Source organism: Taudactylus pleione, unplaced genomic scaffold (assembly GCF_031769625.1).
Source record: "Taudactylus pleione unplaced genomic scaffold, aTauple2 ptg000593l, whole genome shotgun sequence".
Classification (NCBI taxonomy): domain Eukaryota; kingdom Metazoa; phylum Chordata; class Amphibia; order Anura; family Myobatrachidae; genus Taudactylus; species Taudactylus pleione.
This window is the reverse complement of record NW_028284995.1, coordinates 614506-635614: the sequence shown is the minus strand read 5'-3', so window position 1 is coordinate 635614 and position 21109 is coordinate 614506. Positions and strand designations below refer to the sequence as shown.

Sequence of the window (21109 nt, the reverse complement as noted above, 5' to 3'; positions counted from 1 at the left end):
GCTATTTCTGCAAAGTCTGTGTATGGCAAAAGTCACTAAGACCTCAACTGAGCTATGTTTGCATGGTTACACAAGGTTTTGTATCATTATTTTTCTGTCATCATGATTGCATGAAATGAAAAGAAAATATGTGTTTTATACTATAAATATATCCATTACAAACCCTTAATCAAACATTTAAGTAAAAGCTTTAACAAATTGTGGTCAGGAAGCATTGTTAGATTACTTCAAATTTTCATAATAGTTAGAGTAGCATGACTTACAACATTAAAACAATATTTAAGCTGTATTTATGCACCGTGTTGTTAATTAAACATTCTCATCATTTAGAAGTTACTACTGAATACTCAACTATGTTAAGAAATGATGTTGATTAAATTTGAAATAATTAAATTCTGATCACTACTCAAGGAAAAAAGAAAAAATGCACTCAAACATGCCGAAACCCGGGATCGAACCAGGGACCTTTAGATCTTCAGTCTAACGCTCTCCCAACTGAGCTATTTCGGCAAAGTATGTCTATGACAAAAGTCACTAAGACCTCAACTGAGCTATGTTTGCATGGTTAGACAAGGTTTAGTATCAATATTTTTCTGTCATCATGATTGCATGAAATGAAAAGAAAATATGTGTTTTATACTGTATAACCCTTAATTATACATTTAAGTAAAAGTATTAACAAATTGTGGTCAGGAAGCATTGTTAGATTACTTCAATTTTTCATAATAGAGTAGCATGACGGACAACATGAAAACAATATTTAAGCTGTATTTATGCACCGTGTTGTTAAATAAACATTCTCATCATTTAGAAGTTACTACTGAATACTCAACTATATTAAGAAATGATGTTGTTTAAATTTGAAATAATTAAATTCTGATCACTACTCAAGGAAAAAAGAAAAATGCACTCAAACATGCCGAAACCCGGGATCGAACCAGGGACCTTTAGATCTTCAGTCTAACGCTCTCCCAACTGAGCTATTTCGGCAAGGTCGGAGTATGGCATAAGTCACTAAGACCTCAACTGAGCTATGTTTGCATGGTTACACAAGGTTAAGTATCAATATTTTTCTGTCATCATGATTGCATGAAATGAAGAGAAAAGATGTGTTTTATACTGTAAATATATAAATTACAAACCCTTAATCGTACATTTAAGTAAAAGTTTTAACAAATTGTGGTCAGGAAGCAGTTAGTTTACTTCAAATTTTCATAATAGAGTAGCATGATGGACAACATGAAAACAATTTTTAAGCTGTATTTATGCACCGTGTTATTAACTAAACATTCACATCATTTAGAAGTTACTACTGAATACTCAACTATGTTAAGAAACGATGTTGTTTACATTTGAAATACTTAAAAACTGATAACTGCTCAAGGAAAGAAGAAAAAAGGTACTGAAACATGTTGAAACTCGGGACCTTTAGATCTTCAGTCTAATGCTCTCCCAACTGAGCTATTTCGGCAAAGTCTGTGTATGGCAAAAGTCACTAAGACCTCAACTGAGCTATGTTTGCATGGTTACACAAGGTTTAGTATCAATATTTTTCTGTCATCATGATTGCATGAAATGAAAAGAAAATATGTGTTTTATACTGTATAACCCTTAATTATACATTTAAGTAAAAGTTTTAACAAATTGTGGTCAGGAAGCATTGTTAGATTACTTCAAATTTTCATAATAGAGTAGCATGACGGACAACATGAAAACAATATTTAAGCTGTATTTATGCACCGTGTTGTTAAATAAACATTCTCATCATTTAGAAGATACTACTGAATACTCAACTATGTTAAGAAATGATGTTGATTAAATTTGAAATAATTAAATTCTGATCACTACTCAAGGAAAAAAGAAAAAATGCACTCAAACATGCCGAAACCCGGGATCGAACAAGGGACCTTTAGATCTTCAGTCTAACGCTCTCCCAACTGAGCTATTTCGGCAAAGTACGTGTATGACGAAAGTCACTAAGACCTCAACTGAGCTATGTTTGCATGGTTAGACAAGGTTTAGTATCAATATTTTTCTGTCATCATGATTGCATGAAATGAAAAGAAAATATGTGTTTTATACTGTTTAACCCTTAATTATACATTTAAGTAAAAGGATTAACAAATTGTGGTAAGGAAGCATTGTTAGATTACTTCAATTTTTCATAATAGAGTAGCATGACGGACAACATGAAAACAATATTTAAGCTGTATTTATGCACCGTGTTGTTAAATAAACATTCTCATCATTTAGAAGTTACTACTGAATACTCAACTATGTTAAGAAACGATGTTGTTTACATTTGAAATACTTAAAAACTGATAACTGCTCAAGGAAAGAAGAAAAAAGGTACTGAACCATGCTGAAACTCGGGACCTTTAGATCTTCAGTCTAATGCTCTCCCAACTGAGCTATTTCGGCAAAGTCTGTGTATGGCAAAAGTCACTAAGACCTCAACTGAGCTATGTTTGCATGGTTACACAAGGTTTAGTATCAATATTTTTCTGTCATCATGATTGCATGAAATGAAAAGAAAATATGTGTTTTATACTGTGTAACCCTTAATTATACATTTAAGTAAAAGTTTTAACAAATTGTGGTCAGGAAGCATTGTTAGATTACTTCAAATTTTCATAATAGAGTAGCATGACGGACAACATGAAAACAAAATTTAAGCTGTATTTATGCACCGTGTTGTTAAATAAACATTCTCATCATTTAGAAGATACTACTGAATACTCAACTATGTTAAGAAATGATGTTGATTAAATTTGAAATAATTAAATTCTGATCACTACTCAAGGAAAAAAGAAAAAATGCACTCAAACATGCCGAAACCCGGGATCGAACAAGGGACCTTTAGATCTTCAGTCTAACGCTCTCCCAACTGAGCTATTTCGGCAAAGTACGTGTATGACGAAAGTCACTAAGACCTCAACTGAGCTATGTTTGCATGGTTAGACAAGGTTTAGTATCAATATTTTTCTGTCATCATGATTGCATGAAATGAAAAGAAAATATGTGTTTTATACTGTTTAACCCTTAATTATACATTTAAGTAAAAGGATTAACAAATTGTGGTAAGGAAGCATTGTTAGATTACTTCAATTTTTCATAATAGAGTAGCATGACGGACAACATGAAAACAATATTTAAGCTGTATTTATGCACCGTGTTGTTAAATAAACATTCTCATCATTTAGAAGTTACTACTGAATACTCAACTATGTTAAGAAATGATGTTGTTTAAATTTGAAATAATTAAATTCTGATCACTACTCAAGGAAAAAAGAAAAATGCACTCAAACATGCCGAAACCCGGGATCGAACCTGGAACCTTTAGATCTTCAGTCTAACGCTCTCCCAACTGAGCTATTTCTGCAAGGTCGGAGAATGGCATAAGTCACTAAGACCTCAACTGAGCTATGTTTGCATGGTTACACAAGGTTAAGTATCAATATTTTTCTGTCCTCATGATTGCATGAAATGAAGAGAAAAGATGTGTTTTATACTGTAAATATATAAATTACAAACCCTTAATCGTACATTTAAGTAAAAGTTTTAACAAATTGTGGTCAGGAAGCAGTTAAATTACTTCAAATTTTCATAATAGAGTAGCATGATGGACAACATGAAAACAATTTTTAAGCTGTATTTATGCACCGTGTTGTTAAATAAACATTCTCATCATTTAGAAGATACTACTGAATACTCAACTATGTTAAGAAATGATGTTGTTTACATTTGAAATAATTTAATACTGATAACTACTCAAGGAAAAAAGAAAAAATGTACTCAAACATGCTGAAACCCCGGACCTTTAAATCTTCAGTCTAACGCTCTCCCAACTGAGCAATTTCGTCAAAGTCTGTGTATGGCAAAAGTCACTAAGACCTCAACTGAGCTATATTTGCATGGTTACACAAAGTTTAGTATCAATATTTTTCTGTCATCATGATTGCATGAAATGAAGATAAAAGATGTGTTTTATACTGTAAATATATAAATTACAAACCCTTAATCATACATTTAAGTAAAAGTTTTAACAAATTGTGGTCAGGAAGCAGTTAGTTTACTTCAAATTTTCTTAATAGAGTAGCATGATGGACAACATGAATACAATTTTTAAGCTGTATTTATGCACCGTGTTGTTAAATAAACATTCTCATCATTTAGAAGTTACTACTGAATACTCAACTATGTTAAGAAACGATGTTGTTTACATTTGAAATACTTAAAAACTGATAACTGCTCAAGGAAAGAAGAAAAAAGGTACTGAACCATGCTGAAACTCGGGACCTTTAGATCTTCAGTCTAATGCTCTCCCAACTGAGCTATTTCGGCAAAGTCTGTGTATGGCAAAAGTCACTAAGACCTCAACTGAGCTATGTTTGCATGGTTACACAAGGTTTTGTATCAATATTTTTCTGTCATCATGATTGCATGAAATGAAAAGAAAATATGTGTTTTATACTATAAATATATCCATTACAAACCCTTAATCAAACATTTAAGTAAAAGCTTTAACAAATTGTGGTCAGGAAGCATTGTTAGATTACTTCAAATTTTCATAATAGTTAGAGTAGCATGACTTACAACATTAAAACAATATTTAAGCTGTATTTATGCACCGTGTTGTTAATTAAACATTCTCATCATTTAGAAGTTACTACTGAATACTCAACTATGTTAAGAAATGATGTTGATTAAATTTGAAATAATTAAATTCTGATCACTACTCAAGGAAAAAAGAAAAAATGCACTCAAACATGCCGAAACCCGGGATCGTACCAGGGACCTTTAGATCTTCAGTCTAACGCTCTCCCAACTGAGCTATTTCGGCAAAGTATGTCTATGACAAAAGTTACTAAGACCTCAACTGAGCTATGTTTGCATGGTTAGACAAGGTTTAGTATCAATATTTTTCTGTCATCATGATTGCATGAAATGAAAAGAAAATATGTGTTTTATACTGTATAACCCTTAATTATACATTTAAGTAAAAGTATTAACAAATTGTGGTCAGGAAGCATTGTTAGATTACTTCAATTTTTCATAATAGAGTAGCATGACGGACAACATGAAAACAATATTTAAGCTGTATTTATGCACCGTGTTGTTAAATAAACATTCTCATCATTTAGAAGTTACTACTGAATACTCAACTATATTAAGAAATGATGTTGTTTAAATTTGAAATAATTAAATTCTGATCACTACTCAAGGAAAAAAGAAAAATGCACTCAAACATGCCGAAACCCGGGATCGAACCAGGGACCTTTAGATCTTCAGTCTAACGCTCTCCCAACTGAGCTATTTCGGCAAGGTGGGAGTATGGCATAAGTCACTAAGACCTCAACTGAGCTATGTTTGCATGGTTACACAAGGTTAAGTATCAATATTTTTCTGTCATCATGATTGCATGAAATGAAGATAAAAGATGTGTTTTATACTGTAAATATATAAATTACAAACCCTTAATCATACATTTAAGTAAAAGTTTTAACAAATTGTGGTCAGGAAGCAGTTAGTTTACTTCAAATTTTCTTAATAGAGTAGCATGATGGACAACATGAATACAATTTTTAAGCTGTATTTATGCACCGTGTTGTTAAATAAACATTCTCATCATTTAGAAGTTACTACTGAATACTCAACTATGTTAAGAAACGATGTTGTTTACATTTGAAATACTTAAAAACTGATAACTGCTCAAGGAAAGAAGAAAAAAGGTACTGAACCATGCTGAAACTCGGGACCTTTAGATCTTCAGTCTAATGCTCTCCCAACTGAGCTATTTCGGCAAAGTCTGTGTATGGCAAAAGTCACTAAGACCTCAACTGAGCTATGTTTGCATGGTTACACAAGGTTTTGTATCAATATTTTTCTGTCATCATGATTGCATGAAATGAAAAGAAAATATGTGTTTTATACTATAAATATATCCATTACAAACCCTTAATCAAACATTTAAGTAAAAGCTTTAACAAATTGTGGTCAGGAAGCATTGTTAGATTACTTCAAATTTTCATAATAGTTAGAGTAGCATGACTTACAACATTAAAACAATATTTAAGCTGTATTTATGCACCGTGTTGTTAATTAAACATTCTCATCATTTAGAAGTTACTACTGAATACTCAACTATGTTAAGAAATGATGTTGATTAAATTTGAAATAATTAAATTCTGATCACTACTCAAGGAAAAAAGAAAAAATGCACTCAAACATGCCGAAACCCGGGATCGTACCAGGGACCTTTAGATCTTCAGTCTAACGCTCTCCCAACTGAGCTATTTCGGCAAAGTATGTCTATGACAAAAGTTACTAAGACCTCAACTGAGCTATGTTTGCATGGTTAGACAAGGTTTAGTATCAATATTTTTCTGTCATCATGATTGCATGAAATGAAAAGAAAATATGTGTTTTATACTGTATAACCCTTAATTATACATTTAAGTAAAAGTATTAACAAATTGTGGTCAGGAAGCATTGTTAGATTACTTCAATTTTTCATAATAGAGTAGCATGACGGACAACATGAAAACAATATTTAAGCTGTATTTATGCACCGTGTTGTTAAATAAACATTCTCATCATTTAGAAGTTACTACTGAATACTCAACTATATTAAGAAATGATGTTGTTTAAATTTGAAATAATTAAATTCTGATCACTACTCAAGGAAAAAAGAAAAATGCACTCAAACATGCCGAAACCCGGGATCGAACCAGGGACCTTTAGATCTTCAGTCTAACGCTCTCCCAACTGAGCTATTTCGGCAAGGTCGGAGTATGGCATAAGTCACTAAGACCTCAACTGAGCCATGTTTGCATGGTTACACAAGGTTAAGTATCAATATTTTTCTGTCATCATGATTGCATGAAATGAAGAGAAAAGATGTGTTTTATACTGTAAATATATAAATTACAAACCCTTAATCGTACATTTAAGTAAAAGTTTTAACAAATTGTGGTCAGGAAGCAGTTAGTTTACTTCAAATTTTCATAATAGAGTAGCATGATGGACAACATGAAAACAATTTTTAAGCTGTATTTATGCACCGTGTTGTTAACTAAACATTCACATCATTTAGAAGTTACTACTGAATACTCAACTATGTTAAGAAACGATGTTGTTTACATTTGAAATACTTAAAAACTGATAACTGCTCAAGGAAAGAAGAAAAAAGGTACTGAAACATGTTGAAACTCGGGACCTTTAGATCTTCAGTCTAATGCTCTCCCAACTGAGCTATTTCGGCAAAGTCTGTGTATGGCAAAAGTCACTAAGACCTCAACTGAGCTATGTTTGCATGGTTACACAAGGTTTAGTATCAATATTTTTCTGTCATCATGATTGCATGAAATGAAAAGAAAATATGTGTTTTATACTGTATAACCCTTAATTATACATTTAAGTAAAAGTTTTAACAAATTGTGGTCAGGAAGCATTGTTAGATTACTTCAAATTTTCATAATAGAGTAGCATGACGGACAACATGAAAACAATATTTAAGCTGTATTTATGCACCGTGTTGTTAAATAAACATTCTCATCATTTAGAAGATACTACTGAATACTCAACTATGTTAAGAAATGATGTTGATTAAATTTGAAATAATTAAATTCTGATCACTACTCAAGGAAAAAAGAAAAAATGCACTCAAACATGCCGAAACCCGGGATCGAACAAGGGACCTTTAGATCTTCAGTCTAACGCTCTCCCAACTGAGCTATTTCGGCAAAGTACGTGTATGACGAAAGTCACTAAGACCTCAACTGAGCTATGTTTGCATGGTTAGACAAGGTTTAGTATCAATATTTTTCTGTCATCATGATTGCATGAAATGAAAAGAAAATATGTGTTTTATACTGTTTAACCCTTAATTATACATTTAAGTAAAAGGATTAACAAATTGTGGTAAGGAAGCATTGTTAGATTACTTCAATTTTTCATAATAGAGTAGCATGACGGACAACATGAAAACAATATTTAAGCTGTATTTATGCACCGTGTTGTTAAATAAACATTCTCATCATTTAGAAGTTACTACTGAATACTCAACTATGTTAAGGAACGATGTTGTTTACATTTGAAATACTTAAAAACTGATAACTGCTCAAGGAAAGAAGAAAAAAGGTACTGAACCATGCTGAAACTCGGGACCTTTAGATCTTCAGTCTAATGCTCTCCCAACTGAGCTATTTCGGCAAAGTCTGTGTATGGCAAAAGTCACTAAGACCTCAACTGAGCTATGTTTGCATGGTTACACAAGGTTTTGTATCAATATTTTTCTGTCATCATGATTGCATGAAATGAAAAGAAAATATGTGTTTTATACTATAAATATATCCATTACAAACCCTTAATCAAACATTTAAGTAAAAGCTTTAACAAATTGTGGTCAGGAAGCATTGTTAGATTACTTCAAATTTTCATAATAGTTAGAGTAGCATGACTTACAACATGAAAACAATATTTAAGCTGTAATTTATGCACCGTGTTGTTAATTAAACATTCTCATCATTTAGAAGTTACTACTGAATACTCAACTATGTTAAGAAATGATGTTGATTAAATTTGAAATAATTAAATTCTGATCACTACTCAAGGAAAAAAGAAAAAATGCACTCAAACATGCCGAAACCAGGGATCGAACCAGGGACCTTTAGATCTTCAGTCTAACGCTCTCCCAACTGAGCTATTTCGGCAAAGTATGTCTATGACAAAAGTCACTAAGACCTCAACTGAGCTATGTTTGCATGGTTAGACAAGGTTTAGTATCAATATTTTTCTGTCATCATGATTGCATGAAATGAAAAGAAAATATGTGTTTTATACTGTTTAACCCTTAATTATACATTTAAGTAAAAGTATTAACAAATTGTGGTCAGGAAGCATTGTTAGATTACTTCAATTTTTCATAATAGAGTATCTTGACGGACAACATGAAAACAATATTTAAGCTGTATTTATGCACCGTGTTGTTAAATAAACATTCTCATCATTTAGAAGTTACTACTGAATACTCAACTATATTAAGAAATGATGTTGTTTAAATTTGAAATAATTAAATTCTGATCACTACTCAAGGAAAAAAGAAAAATGCACTCAAACATGCCGAAACCCGGGATCGAACCAGGGACCTTTAGATCTTCAGTCTAACGCTCTCCCAACTGAGCTATTTCGGCAAGGTCGGAGTATGACATAAGTCACTAAGACCTCAACTGAGCTATGTTTGCATGGTTACACAAGGTTAAGTATCAATATTTTTCTGTCATCATGATTGCATGAAATGAAGAGAAAAGATGTGTTTTATACTGTAAATATATAAATTACAAACCCTTAATCGTACATTTAAGTAAAAGTTTTAACAAATTGTGGTCAGGAAGCAGTTAGTTTACTTCAAATTTTCATAATAGAGTAGCATGATGGACAACATGAAAACAATTTTTAAGCTGTATTTATGCACCGTGTTGTTAACTAAACATTCACATCATTTAGAAGTTACTACTGAATACTCAACCATGTTAAGAAACGATGTTGTTTACATTTGAAATACTTAAAAACTGATAACTGCTCAAGGAAAGAAGAAAAAAGGTACTGAAACATGTTGAAACTCGGGACCTTTAGATCTTCAGTCTAATGCTCTCCCAACTGAGCTATTTCGGCAAAGTCTGTGTATGGCAAAAGTCACTAAGACCTCAACTGAGCTATGTTTGCATGATTACACAAGGTTTAGTATCAATATTTTTCTGTCATCATGATTGCATGAAATGAAAAGAAAATATGTGTTTTATACTGTATAACCCTTAATTATACATTTAAGTAAAAGTTTTAACAAATTGTGGTCAGGAAGCATTGTTAGATTACTTCAAATTTTCATAATAGAGTAGCTTGACGGACAACATGAAAACAATATTTAAGCTGTATTTATGCACCGTGTTGTTAAATAAACATTCTCATCATTTAGAAGATACTACTGAATACTCAACTATGTTAAGAAATGATGTTGATTAAATTTGAAATAATTAAATTCTGATCACTACTCAAGGAAAGAAGAAAAAAGGTACTGAAACATGTTGAAACTCGGGACCTTTAGATCTTCAGTCTAATGCTCTCCCAACTGAGCTATTTCGGCAAAGTCTGTGTATGGCAAAAGTCACTAAGACCTCAACTGAGCTATGTTTGCATGGTTACACAAGGTTTAGTATCAATATTTTTCTGTCATCATGATTGCATGAAATGAAAAGAAAATATGTGTTTTATACTGTGTAACCCTTAATTATACATTTAAGTAAAAGTTTTAACAAATTGTGGTCAGGAAGCATTGTTAGATTACTTCAAATTTTCATAATAGAGTAGCATGACGGACAACATGAAAACAATATTTAAGCTGTATTTATGCACCGTGTTGTTAAATAAACATTCTCATCATTTAGAAGATACTACTGAATACTCAACTATGTTAAGAAATGATGTTGATTAAATTTGAAATAATTAAATTCTGATCACTACTCAAGGAAAAAAGAAAAAATGCACTCAAACATGCCGAAACCCGGGATCGAACAAGGGACCTTTAGATCTTCAGTCTAACGCTCTCCCAACTGAGCTATTTCGGCAAGGTCAGTGTATGGCAAAAGTCACTAAGACCTCAACTGAGCTAATTTTGCATGGTTACACAAGGTTAAGTATCAATATTTTTCTGTCATCATGATTGCATGAAATGAAGAGAAAAGATGTGTTTTATACTGTAAATATATAAATTACAAACCCTTAATCGTACATTTAAGTAAAAGTTTTAACAAATTGTGGTCAGGAAGCAGTTAGTTTACTTCAAATTTTCTTAATAGAGTAGCATGATGGACAACATGAATACAATTTTTAAGCTGTATTTATGCACCGTGTTGTTAAATAAACATTCTCATCATTTAGAAGTTACTACTGAATACTCAACTATGTTAAGGAACGATGTTGTTTACATTTGAAATACTTAAAAACTGATAACTGCTCAAGGAAAGAAGAAAAAAGGTACTGAACCATGCTGAAACTCGGGACCTTTAGATCTACAGTCTAATGCTCTCCCAACTGAGCTATTTCGGCAAAGTCTGTATATGGCAAAAGTCACTAAGACCTCAACTGAGCTATGTTTGCATGGTTACACAAGGTTTTGTATCAATATTTTTCTGTCATCATGATTGCATGAAATGAAAAGAAAATATGTGTTTTATACTATAAATATATCCATTACAAACCCTTAATCAAACATTTAAGTAAAAGCTTTAACAAATTGTGGTCAGAAAGCATTGTTAGATTACTTCAAATTTTCATAATAGTTAGAGTAGCATGACTTACAACATGAAAACAATATTTAAGCTGTATTTATGCACCGTGTTGTTAATTAAACATTCTCATCATTTAGAAGTTACTACTGAATACTCAACTATGTTAAGAAATGATGTTGATTAAATTTGAAATAATTAAATTCTGATCACTACTCAAGGAAAAAAGAAAAAATGCACTCAAACATGCCGAAACCCGGGATCGAACCAGGGACCTTTAGATCTTCAGTCTAACGCTCTCCCAACTGAGCTATTTCGGCAAAGTATGTCTATGACAAAAGTCACTAAGACCTCAACTGAGCTATGTTTGCATGGTTAGACAAGGTTTAGTATCAATATTTTTCTGTCATCATGATTGCATGAAATGAAAAGAAAATATGTGTTTTATACTGTATAACCCTTAATTATACATTTAAGTAAAAGTATTAACAAATTGTGGTCAGGAAGCATTGTTAGATTACTTCAATTTTTCATAATAGAGTAGCATGACGGACAACATGAAAACAATATTTAAGCTGTATTTATGCACCGTGTTGTTAAATAAACATTCTCATCATTTAGAAGTTACTACTGAATACTCAACTATATTAAGAAATGATGTTGTTTAAATTTGAAATAATTAAATTCTGATCACTACTCAAGGAAAAAAGAAAAATGCACTCAAACATGCCGAAACCCGGGATCGAACCTGGAACCTTTAGATCTTCAGTCTAACGCTCTCCCAACTGAGCTATTTCTGCAAGGTCAGAGAATGGAATAAGTCACTAAGACCTCAACTGAGCTATGTTTGCATGGTTACACAAGGTTAAGTATCAATATTTTTCTGTCATCATGATTGCATGAAATGAAGAGAAAAGATGTGTTTTATACTGTAAATATATAAATTACAAACCCTTAATCGTACATTTAAGTAAAAGTTTTAACAAATTGTGGTCAGGAAGCAGTTAAATTACTTCAAATTTTCATAATAGAGTAGCATGATGGACAACATGAAAACAATTTTTAAGCTGTATTTATGCACCGTGTTGTTAAATAAACATTCTCATCATTTAGAAGATACTACTGAATACTCAACTATGTTAAGAAATGATGTTGTTTACATTTGAAATAATTTAATACTGATAACTACTCAAGGAAAAAAGAAAAAATGTACTCAAACATGCTGAAACCCGGGACCTTTAAATCTTCAGTCTAACGGTCTCCCAACTGAGCAATTTCGTCAAAGTCTGTGTATGGCAAAAGTCACTAAGACCTCAACTGAGCTATATTTGCATGGTTACACAAAGTTTAGTATCAATATTTTTCTGTCATCATGATTGCATGAAATGAAGAGAAAAGATGTGTTTTATACTGTAAATATATAAATTACAAACCCTTAATCATACATTTAAGTAAAAGTTTTAACAAATTGTGGTCAGGAAGCAGTTAGTTTACTTCAAATTTTCATAATAGAGTAGCATGATGGACAACATGAAAACAATTTTTAAGCTGTATTTATGCACCGTGTTGTTAACTAAACATTCTCATCATTTAGAAGTTACTACTGAATACTCAACTATGTTAAGAAATGATGTTGTTTACATTTGAAATACTTAAAAACTGATAACTGCTCAAGGAAAGAAGAAAAAAGGTACTGAAACATGTTGAAACTCGGGACCTTTAGATCTTCAGTCTAATGCTCTCCCAACTGAGCTATTTCGGCAAAGTCTGTGTATGGCAAAAGTCACAAAGACCTCAACTGAGCTATGTTTGCATGGTTACACAAGGTTTAGTATCAATATTTTTCTGTCATCATGATTGCATGAATTGAAAAGAAAATATGTGTTTTATACTATAAATATATCCATTACAAACCCTTAATCATACATTTAAGTAAAAGCTTTAACAAATTGTGGTCAGGAAGCATTGTTAGATTACTTCAAATTTTCATAATAGTTAGAGTAGCATGACTTACAACATGAAAACAATATTTAAGCTGTATTTATGCACCGTGTTGTTAAATAAACATTCTCATCATTTAGAAGTTACTACTGAATACTCAACTATGTTAAGAAATGATGTTGTTTAAATTTGAAATAATTAAATTCTGATCACTACTCAAGGAAAAAAGAAAAATGCACTCAAACATGCCGAAACCCGGGATCGAACCAGGGACCTTTAGATCTTCAGTCTAACGCTCTCCCAACTGAGCTATTTCGGCAAAGTACGTGTATGACGAAAGTCACTAAGACCTCAACTGAGCTATGTTTGCATGGTTAGACAAGGTTTAGTATCAATATTTTTCTGTCATCATGATTGCATGAAATGAAAAGAAAATATGTGTTTTATACTGTTTAACCCTTAAATATACATTTAAGTAAAAGGATTAACAAATTGTGGTAAGGAAGCATTGTTAGATTACTTCAATTTTTCATAATAGAGTAGCATGACGGACAACATGAAAACAATATTTAAGCTGTATTTATGCACCGTTTTGTTAAATAAACATTCTCATCATTTAGAAGTTACTACTGAATACTCAACTATGTTAAGAAATGATGTTGTTTAAATTTGAAATAATTAAATTCTGATCACTACTCAAGGAAAAAAGAAAAACGCACTCAAACATGCCGAAACCCGGGATCGAACCTGGAACCTTTAGATCTTCAGTCTAACGCTCTCCCAACTGAGCTATTTCGGCAAGGTCGGAGTATGGCATAAGTCACTAAGACCTCAACTGAGCTATGTTTGCATGGTTACACAAGGTTAAGTATCAATATTTTTCTGTCATCATGATTGCATGAAATGAAGATAAAAGATGTGTTTTATACTGTAAATATATAATTTACAAACCCTTAATCGTACATTTAAGTAAAAGTTTTAACAAATTGTGGTCAGGAAGCAGTTAGTTTACTTCAAATTTTCATAATAGAGTAGCATGATGGACAACATGAAAACAATTTTTAAGCTGTATTTATGCACCGTGTTGTTAAATAAACATACTCATCATTTAGAAGATACTACTGAATACTCAACTATGTTAAGAAATGATGTTGTTTACATTTGAAATAATTTAATACTGATAACTACTCAAGGAAAAAAGAAAAAATGTACTCAAACATGCTGAAACCCGGGACCTTTAAATCTTCAGTCTAACGCTCTCCCAACTGAGCAATTTCGTCAAAGTCTGTGTATGGCAAAAGTACTAAGACCTCAACTGAGCTATATTTGCATGGTTACACAAAGTTTAGTATCAATATTTTTCTGTCATCATGATTGCATGAAATGAAGAGAAAAGATGTGTTTTATACTGTAAATATATAAATTACAAACCCTTAATCATGCATTTAAGTAAAAGTTTTAACAAATTGTGGTCAGTAAACAGTTAGTTTACTTCAAATTTTCATAATAGAGTAGCATGACGGACAACATGAAAACAATATTTAAGCTGTATTTATGCACCGTGTTATTAAATAAACATTCTCATCATTTAGAAGATACTACTGAATACTCAACTATGTTAAGAAATGATGTTGTTTACATTTGAAGTAATTAAATACTGATAACTACTCAAGGAAAAAAGAAAAAAGGTACTCAAACATGCTGAGACCCGGGACCTTTAGATCTTCAGTCTAATGCTCTCCCAACTGAGCTATTTCGGCAATGTCTGTGTATGGCAAAAGTCAGTAAGACCTCAACTGAGCTATGTTTGCATGCTTACACAAGGTTTAGTATCAATATTTTTCTGTCATCATGATTGCATGAAATGAAAAGAAAATCTGTGTTTTATACTGTAAATATATCCATTACAAACCCTTAATCATACATTTAAGTAAAAGTTTTAACAAATTGTGGTCAGGAAGCATTGTTAGATTACTTCAAATTTTCATAATAGTTAGAGTAGCATGACTTACAACATGAAAACAATATTTAAGCTGTATTTATGCACCGTGTTGTTAATTAAACATTCTCATCATTTAGAAGTTACTACTGAATACTCAACTATGTTAAGAAATGATGTTGATTAAATTTGAAATAATTAAATTCTGATCACTACTCAAGGAAAAAAGAAAAATGCACTCAAACATGCCGAAACCCAGGACCTTTAGATCTTCAGTCTAACGCTCTCCCAACTGAGCTATTTCGGCAAGGTCGGTGTATGGCAAAATTCACTAAGTCCTCAACTGAGCTATGTTTGCATGGTTACACAAGGTTAAGTATCAATATCTTTCTGTCATCATGATTGCATGAAATGAAGAGAAAAGATGTGTTTTATACTGTAAATATATAAATTACAAACCCTTAATCGTACATTTAAGTAAAAGTTTTAACAAATTGTGGTCAGGAAGCAGTTAGTTTACTTCAAATTTTCTTAATAGAGTAGCATGATGGACAACATGAATACAATTTTTAAGCTGTATTTATGCACCGTGTTGTTAAATAAACATTCTCATCATTTAGAAGTTACTACTGAATACTCAACTATGTTAAGAAACGATGTTGTTTACATTTGAAATACTTAAAAACTGATAACTGCTCAAGGAAAGAAGAAAAAAGGTACTGAACCATGCTGAAACTCGGGACCTTTAGATCTTCAGTCTAATGCTCTCCCAACTGAGCTATTTCGGCAAAGTCTGTGTATGGCAAAAGTCACTAAGACCTCAACTGAGCTATGTTTGCATGGTTACACAAGGTTTTGTATCAATATTTTTCTGTCATCATGATTGCATGAAATGAAAAGAAAATATGTGTTTTATACTATAAATATATCCATTACAAAACCTTAATCAAACATTTAAGTAAAAGCTTTAACAAATTGTGGTCAGGAAGCATTGTTAGATTACTTCAAATTTTCATAATAGTTAGAGTAGCATGACTTACAACATTAAAACAATATTTAAGCTGTATTTATGCACCGTGTTGTTAATTAAACATTCTCATCATTTAGAAGTTACTACTGAATACTCAACTATGTTAAGAAATGATGTTGATTAAATTTGAAATAATTAAATTCTGATCACTACTCAAGGAAAAAAGAAAAAATGCACTCAAACATGCCGAAACCCGGGATCAAACCAGGAACCTTTAGATCTTCAGTCTAACGCTCTCCCAACTGAGCTATTTCGGCAAAGTATGTCTATGACAAAAGTCACTAAGACCTCAACTGAGCTATGTTTGCATGGTTAGACAAGGTTTAGTATCAATATTTTTCTGTCATCATGATTGCATGAAATGAAAAGAAAATATGTGTTTTATACTGTATAACCCTTAATTATACATTTAAGTAAAAGTATTAACAAATTGTGGTCAGGAAGCATTGTTAGATTACTTCAATTTTTCATAATAGAGTAGCATGACGGACAACATGAAAACAATATTTAAGCTGTATTTATGCACCGTGTTGTTAAATAAACATTCTCATCATTTAGAAGTTACTACTGAATACTCAACTATATTAAGAAATGATGTTGTTTAAATTTGAAATAATTAAATTCTGATCACTACTCAAGGAAAAAAGAAAAATGCACTCAAACATGCCGAAACCCGGGATCGAACCAGGGACCTTTAAATCTTCAGTCTAACGCTCTCCCAACTGAGCTATTTCGGCAAGGTGGGAGTATGGCATAAGTCACTAAGACCTCAACTGAGCTATGTTTGCATGGTTACACAAGGTTAAGTATCAATATTTTTCTGTCATCATGATTGCATGAAATGAAGAGAAAAGATGTGTTTTATACTGTAAATATATAAATTACAAACCCTTAATCGTACATTTAAGTAAAAGTTTTAACAAATTGTGGTCAGGAAGCAGTTAGTTTACTTCAAATTTTCATAATAGAGTAGCATGATGGACAACATGAAAACAATTTTTAAGCTGTATTTATGCACCGTGTTGTTAACTAAACATTCACATCATTTAGAAGTTACTACTGAATACTCAACTATGTTAAGAAACGATGTTGTTTACATTTGAAATACTTAAAAACTGATAACTGCTCAAGGAAAGAAGAAAAAAGGTACTGAAACATGTTGAAACTCGGGACCTTTAGATCTTCAGTCTAATGCTCTCCCAACTGAGCTATTTCGGCAAAGTCTGTGTATGGCAAAAGTCACTAAGACCTCAACTGAGCTATGTTTGCATGGTTACACAAGGTTTTGTATCAATATTTTTCTGTCATCATGATTGCATGAAATGAAAAGAAAATATGTGTTTTATACTGTAAATATATAAATTACAAACCCTTAATCGTACATTTAAGTAAAAGTTTTAACAAATTGTGGTCAGGAAGCAGTTAGTTTACTTCAAATTTTCATAATAGAGTAGCATGATGGACAACATGAAAACAATTTTTAAGCTGTATTTATGCACCGTGTTGTTAACTAAACATTCACATCATTTAGAAGTTACTACTGAATACTCAACTATGTTAAGAAACGATGTTGTTTACATTTGAAATACTTAAAAACTGATAACTGCTCAAGGAAAGAAGAAAAAAGGTACTGAAACATGTTGAAACTCGGGACCTTTAGATCTTCAGTCTAATGCTCTCCCAACTGAGCTATTTCGGCAAAGTCTGTGTATGGCAAAAGTCACTAAGACCTCAACTGAGCTATGTTTGCATGGTTACACAAGGTTTAGTATCAATATTTTTCTGTCATCATGATTGCATGAAATGAAAAGAAAATATGTGTTTTATACTGTATAACCCTTAATTACACATTTAAGTAAAAGTTTTAACAAATTGTGGTCAGGAAGCATTGTTAGATTACTTCAAATTTTCATAATAGAGTAGCATGACGGACAACATGAAAACAATATTTAAGCTGTATTTATGCACCGTGTTGTTAAATAAACATTCTCATCATTTAGAAGATACTACTGAATACTCAACTATGTTAAGAAATGATGTTGATTAAATTTGAAATAATTAAATTCTGATCACTACTCAAGGAAAAAAGAAAAAATGCACTCAAACATGCCGAAACCCGGGATCGAACAAGGGACCTTTAGATCTTCAGTCTAACGCTCTCCCAACTGAGCTATTTCGGCAAAGTACGTGTATGACGAAAGTCACTAAGACCTCAACTGAGCTATGTTTGCATGGTTAGACAAGGTTTAGTATCAATATTTTTCTGTCATCATGATTGCATGAAATGAAAAGAAAATATGTGTTTTATACTGTTTAACCCTTAATTATACATTTAAGTAAAAGGATTAACAAATTGTGGTAAGGAAGCATTGTTAGATTACTTCAATTTTTCATAATAGAGTAGCATGACGGACAACATGAAAACAATATTTAAGCTGTATTTATGCACCGTGTTGTTAAATAAACATTCTCATCATTTAGAAGTTACTACTGAATACTCAACTATGTTAAGAAACGATGTTGTTTACATTTGAAATACTTAAAAACTGATAACTGCTCAAGGAAAGAAGAAAAAAGGTACTGAACCATGCTGAAACTCGGGACCTTTAGATCTTCAGTCTAATGCTCTCCCAACTGAGCTATTTCGGCAAAGTCTGTGTATGGCAAAAGTCACTAAGACCTCAACTGAGCTATGTTTGCATGGTTACACAAGGTTTTGTATCAATATTTTTCTGTCATCATGATTGCATGAAATGAAAAGAAAATATGTGTTTTATACTATAAATATATCCATTACAAACCCTTAATCAAACATTTAAGTAAAAGCTTTAACAAATTGTGGTCAGGAAGCATTGTTAGATTACTTCAAATTTTCATAATAGTTAGAGTAGCATGACTTACAACATGAAAACAATATTTAAGCTGTAATTTATGCACCGTGTTGTTAATTAAACATTCTCATCATTTAGAAGTTACTACTGAATACTCAACTATGTTAAGAAATGATGTTGATTAAATTTGAAATAATTAAATTCTGATCACTACTCAAGGAAAAAAGAAAAAATGCACTCATACATGCCGAAACCAGGGATCGAACCAGGGACCTTTAGATCTTCAGTCTAACGCTCTCCCAACTGAGCTATTTCGGCAGAGTATGTCTATGACAAAAGTCACTAAGACCTCAACTGAGCTATGTTTGCATGGTTAGACAAGGTTTAGTATCAATATTTTTCTGTCATCATGATTGCATGAAATGAAAAGAAAATATGTGTTTTATACTGTATAACCCTTAATTATACATTTAAGTAAAAGTATTAACAAATTGTGGTCAGGAAGCATTGTTAGATTACTTCAATTTTTCATAATAGAGTAGCATGACGGACAACATGAAAACAATATTTAAGCTGTATTTATGCACCATGTTGTTAAATAAACATTCTCATCATTTAGAAGTTACTACTGAATACTCAACTATATTAAGAAATGATGTTGTTTAAATTTGAAATAATTAAATTCTGATCACTACTCAAGGAAAAAAGAAAAATGCACTCAAACATGCCGAAACCCGGGATCGAACCAGGGACCTTTAGATCTTCAGTCTAACGCTCTCCCAACTGAGCTATTTCGGCAAGGTCGGAGTATGACATAAGTCACTAAGACCTCAACTGAGCTATGTTTGCATGGTTACACAAGGTTAAGTATCAATATTTTTCTGTCATCATGATTGCATGAAATGAAGAGAAAAGATGTGTTTTATACTGTAAATATATAAATTACAAACCCTTAATCGTACATTTAAGTAAAAGTTTTAACAAATTGTGGTCAGGAAGCAGTTAGTTTACTTCAAATTTTCATAATAGAGTAGCATGATGGACAACATGAAAACAATTTTTAAGCTGTATTTATGCACCGTGTTGTTAACTAAACATTCACATCATTTAGAAGTTACTACTGAATACTCAACCATGTTAAGAAACGATGTTGTTTACATTTGAAATACTTAAAAACTGATAACTGCTCAAGGAAAGAAGAAAAAAGGTACTGAAACATGTTGAAACTCGGGACCTTTAGATCTTCAGTCTAATGCTCTCCCAACTGAGCTATTTCGGCAAAGTCTGTGTATGGCAAAAGTCACTAAGACCTCAACTGAGCTATGTTTGCATGATTACACAAGGTTTAGTATCAATATTTTTCTGTCATCATGATTGCATGAAATGAAAAGAAAATATGTGTTTTATACTGTATAACCCTTAATTATACATTTAAGTAAAAGTTTTAACAAATTGTGGTCAGGAAGCATTGTTAGATTACTTCAAATTTTCATAATAGAGTAGCTTGACAGACAACATGAAAACAATATTTAAACTGTATTTATGCACCGTGTTGTTAAATAAACATTCTCATCATTTAGAAGATACTACTGAATACTCAACTATGTTAAGAAATGATGTTGATTAAATTTGAAATAATTAAATTCTGATCACTACTCAAGGAAAGAAGAAAAAAGGTACTGAAACATGTTGAAACTCGGGACCTTTAGATCTTCAGTCTAATGCTCTCCCAACTGAGCTATTTCGGCAAGGTCGGAGTATGACATAAGTCACTAAGACCTCAACTGAGCTATGTTTGCATGGTTACACAAGGTTAAGTATCAATATCTTTCTGTCATCATGATTGCATGAAATGAAGAGAAAAGATGTGTTTTATACTGTAAATATATAAATTACAAACCCTTAATCGTACATTTAAGTAAAAGTTTTAACAAATTGTGGTCAGGAAGCAGTTAGTTTACTTCAAATTTTCTTAATAGAGTAGCATGATGGACAACATGAATACAATTTTTAAGCTGTATTTATGCACCGTGTTGTTAAATAAACATTCTCATCATTTAGAAGTTACTACTGAATACTCAAC

At 31.8% G+C, this 21109-nt stretch overlaps 20 non-coding genes across 20 annotated transcripts; all 20 read right to left on the bottom strand.

Annotated features, from left to right (window-relative positions):
* Positions 1-437: 437 nt before the first annotated feature.
* On the bottom strand, positions 438-510 carry TRNAF-GAA (transfer RNA phenylalanine (anticodon GAA)). Its single transcript has one exon. It is a non-coding gene; the product is annotated as a tRNA-Phe (tRNA).
* A 407-nt stretch (positions 511-917) lies between these two features.
* On the bottom strand, positions 918-990 carry TRNAF-GAA (transfer RNA phenylalanine (anticodon GAA)). The gene has a single exon. It is a non-coding gene; the product is annotated as a tRNA-Phe (tRNA).
* Positions 991-1879: 889 nt separating this feature from the next.
* TRNAF-GAA (transfer RNA phenylalanine (anticodon GAA)) lies at positions 1880-1952 on the bottom strand. The gene has a single exon. It is a non-coding gene; the product is annotated as a tRNA-Phe (tRNA).
* An 877-nt stretch (positions 1953-2829) lies between these two features.
* Positions 2830-2902, bottom strand: TRNAF-GAA (transfer RNA phenylalanine (anticodon GAA)). The gene has a single exon. It is a non-coding gene; the product is annotated as a tRNA-Phe (tRNA).
* Positions 2903-4770: 1868 nt separating this feature from the next.
* Positions 4771-4843, bottom strand: TRNAF-GAA (transfer RNA phenylalanine (anticodon GAA)). Its single transcript has one exon. It is a non-coding gene; the product is annotated as a tRNA-Phe (tRNA).
* A 407-nt stretch (positions 4844-5250) lies between these two features.
* TRNAF-GAA (transfer RNA phenylalanine (anticodon GAA)) lies at positions 5251-5323 on the bottom strand. The gene has a single exon. It is a non-coding gene; the product is annotated as a tRNA-Phe (tRNA).
* A 907-nt stretch (positions 5324-6230) lies between these two features.
* TRNAF-GAA (transfer RNA phenylalanine (anticodon GAA)) lies at positions 6231-6303 on the bottom strand. Its single transcript has one exon. It is a non-coding gene; the product is annotated as a tRNA-Phe (tRNA).
* A 407-nt stretch (positions 6304-6710) lies between these two features.
* TRNAF-GAA (transfer RNA phenylalanine (anticodon GAA)) lies at positions 6711-6783 on the bottom strand. Its single transcript has one exon. It is a non-coding gene; the product is annotated as a tRNA-Phe (tRNA).
* Positions 6784-7672: 889 nt separating this feature from the next.
* TRNAF-GAA (transfer RNA phenylalanine (anticodon GAA)) lies at positions 7673-7745 on the bottom strand. The gene has a single exon. It is a non-coding gene; the product is annotated as a tRNA-Phe (tRNA).
* An 896-nt stretch (positions 7746-8641) lies between these two features.
* TRNAF-GAA (transfer RNA phenylalanine (anticodon GAA)) lies at positions 8642-8714 on the bottom strand. Its single transcript has one exon. It is a non-coding gene; the product is annotated as a tRNA-Phe (tRNA).
* A 407-nt stretch (positions 8715-9121) lies between these two features.
* On the bottom strand, positions 9122-9194 carry TRNAF-GAA (transfer RNA phenylalanine (anticodon GAA)). Its single transcript has one exon. It is a non-coding gene; the product is annotated as a tRNA-Phe (tRNA).
* A 1358-nt stretch (positions 9195-10552) lies between these two features.
* On the bottom strand, positions 10553-10625 carry TRNAF-GAA (transfer RNA phenylalanine (anticodon GAA)). The gene has a single exon. It is a non-coding gene; the product is annotated as a tRNA-Phe (tRNA).
* A 907-nt stretch (positions 10626-11532) lies between these two features.
* On the bottom strand, positions 11533-11605 carry TRNAF-GAA (transfer RNA phenylalanine (anticodon GAA)). Its single transcript has one exon. It is a non-coding gene; the product is annotated as a tRNA-Phe (tRNA).
* A 1867-nt stretch (positions 11606-13472) lies between these two features.
* TRNAF-GAA (transfer RNA phenylalanine (anticodon GAA)) lies at positions 13473-13545 on the bottom strand. The gene has a single exon. It is a non-coding gene; the product is annotated as a tRNA-Phe (tRNA).
* A 407-nt stretch (positions 13546-13952) lies between these two features.
* TRNAF-GAA (transfer RNA phenylalanine (anticodon GAA)) lies at positions 13953-14025 on the bottom strand. The gene has a single exon. It is a non-coding gene; the product is annotated as a tRNA-Phe (tRNA).
* A 2354-nt stretch (positions 14026-16379) lies between these two features.
* Positions 16380-16452, bottom strand: TRNAF-GAA (transfer RNA phenylalanine (anticodon GAA)). The gene has a single exon. It is a non-coding gene; the product is annotated as a tRNA-Phe (tRNA).
* Positions 16453-16859: 407 nt separating this feature from the next.
* TRNAF-GAA (transfer RNA phenylalanine (anticodon GAA)) lies at positions 16860-16932 on the bottom strand. The gene has a single exon. It is a non-coding gene; the product is annotated as a tRNA-Phe (tRNA).
* Positions 16933-18302: 1370 nt separating this feature from the next.
* Positions 18303-18375, bottom strand: TRNAF-GAA (transfer RNA phenylalanine (anticodon GAA)). Its single transcript has one exon. It is a non-coding gene; the product is annotated as a tRNA-Phe (tRNA).
* Positions 18376-19271: 896 nt separating this feature from the next.
* On the bottom strand, positions 19272-19344 carry TRNAF-GAA (transfer RNA phenylalanine (anticodon GAA)). The gene has a single exon. It is a non-coding gene; the product is annotated as a tRNA-Phe (tRNA).
* Positions 19345-19751: 407 nt separating this feature from the next.
* On the bottom strand, positions 19752-19824 carry TRNAF-GAA (transfer RNA phenylalanine (anticodon GAA)). The gene has a single exon. It is a non-coding gene; the product is annotated as a tRNA-Phe (tRNA).
* Between the last annotated feature and the right edge of the window lie 1285 nt (positions 19825-21109).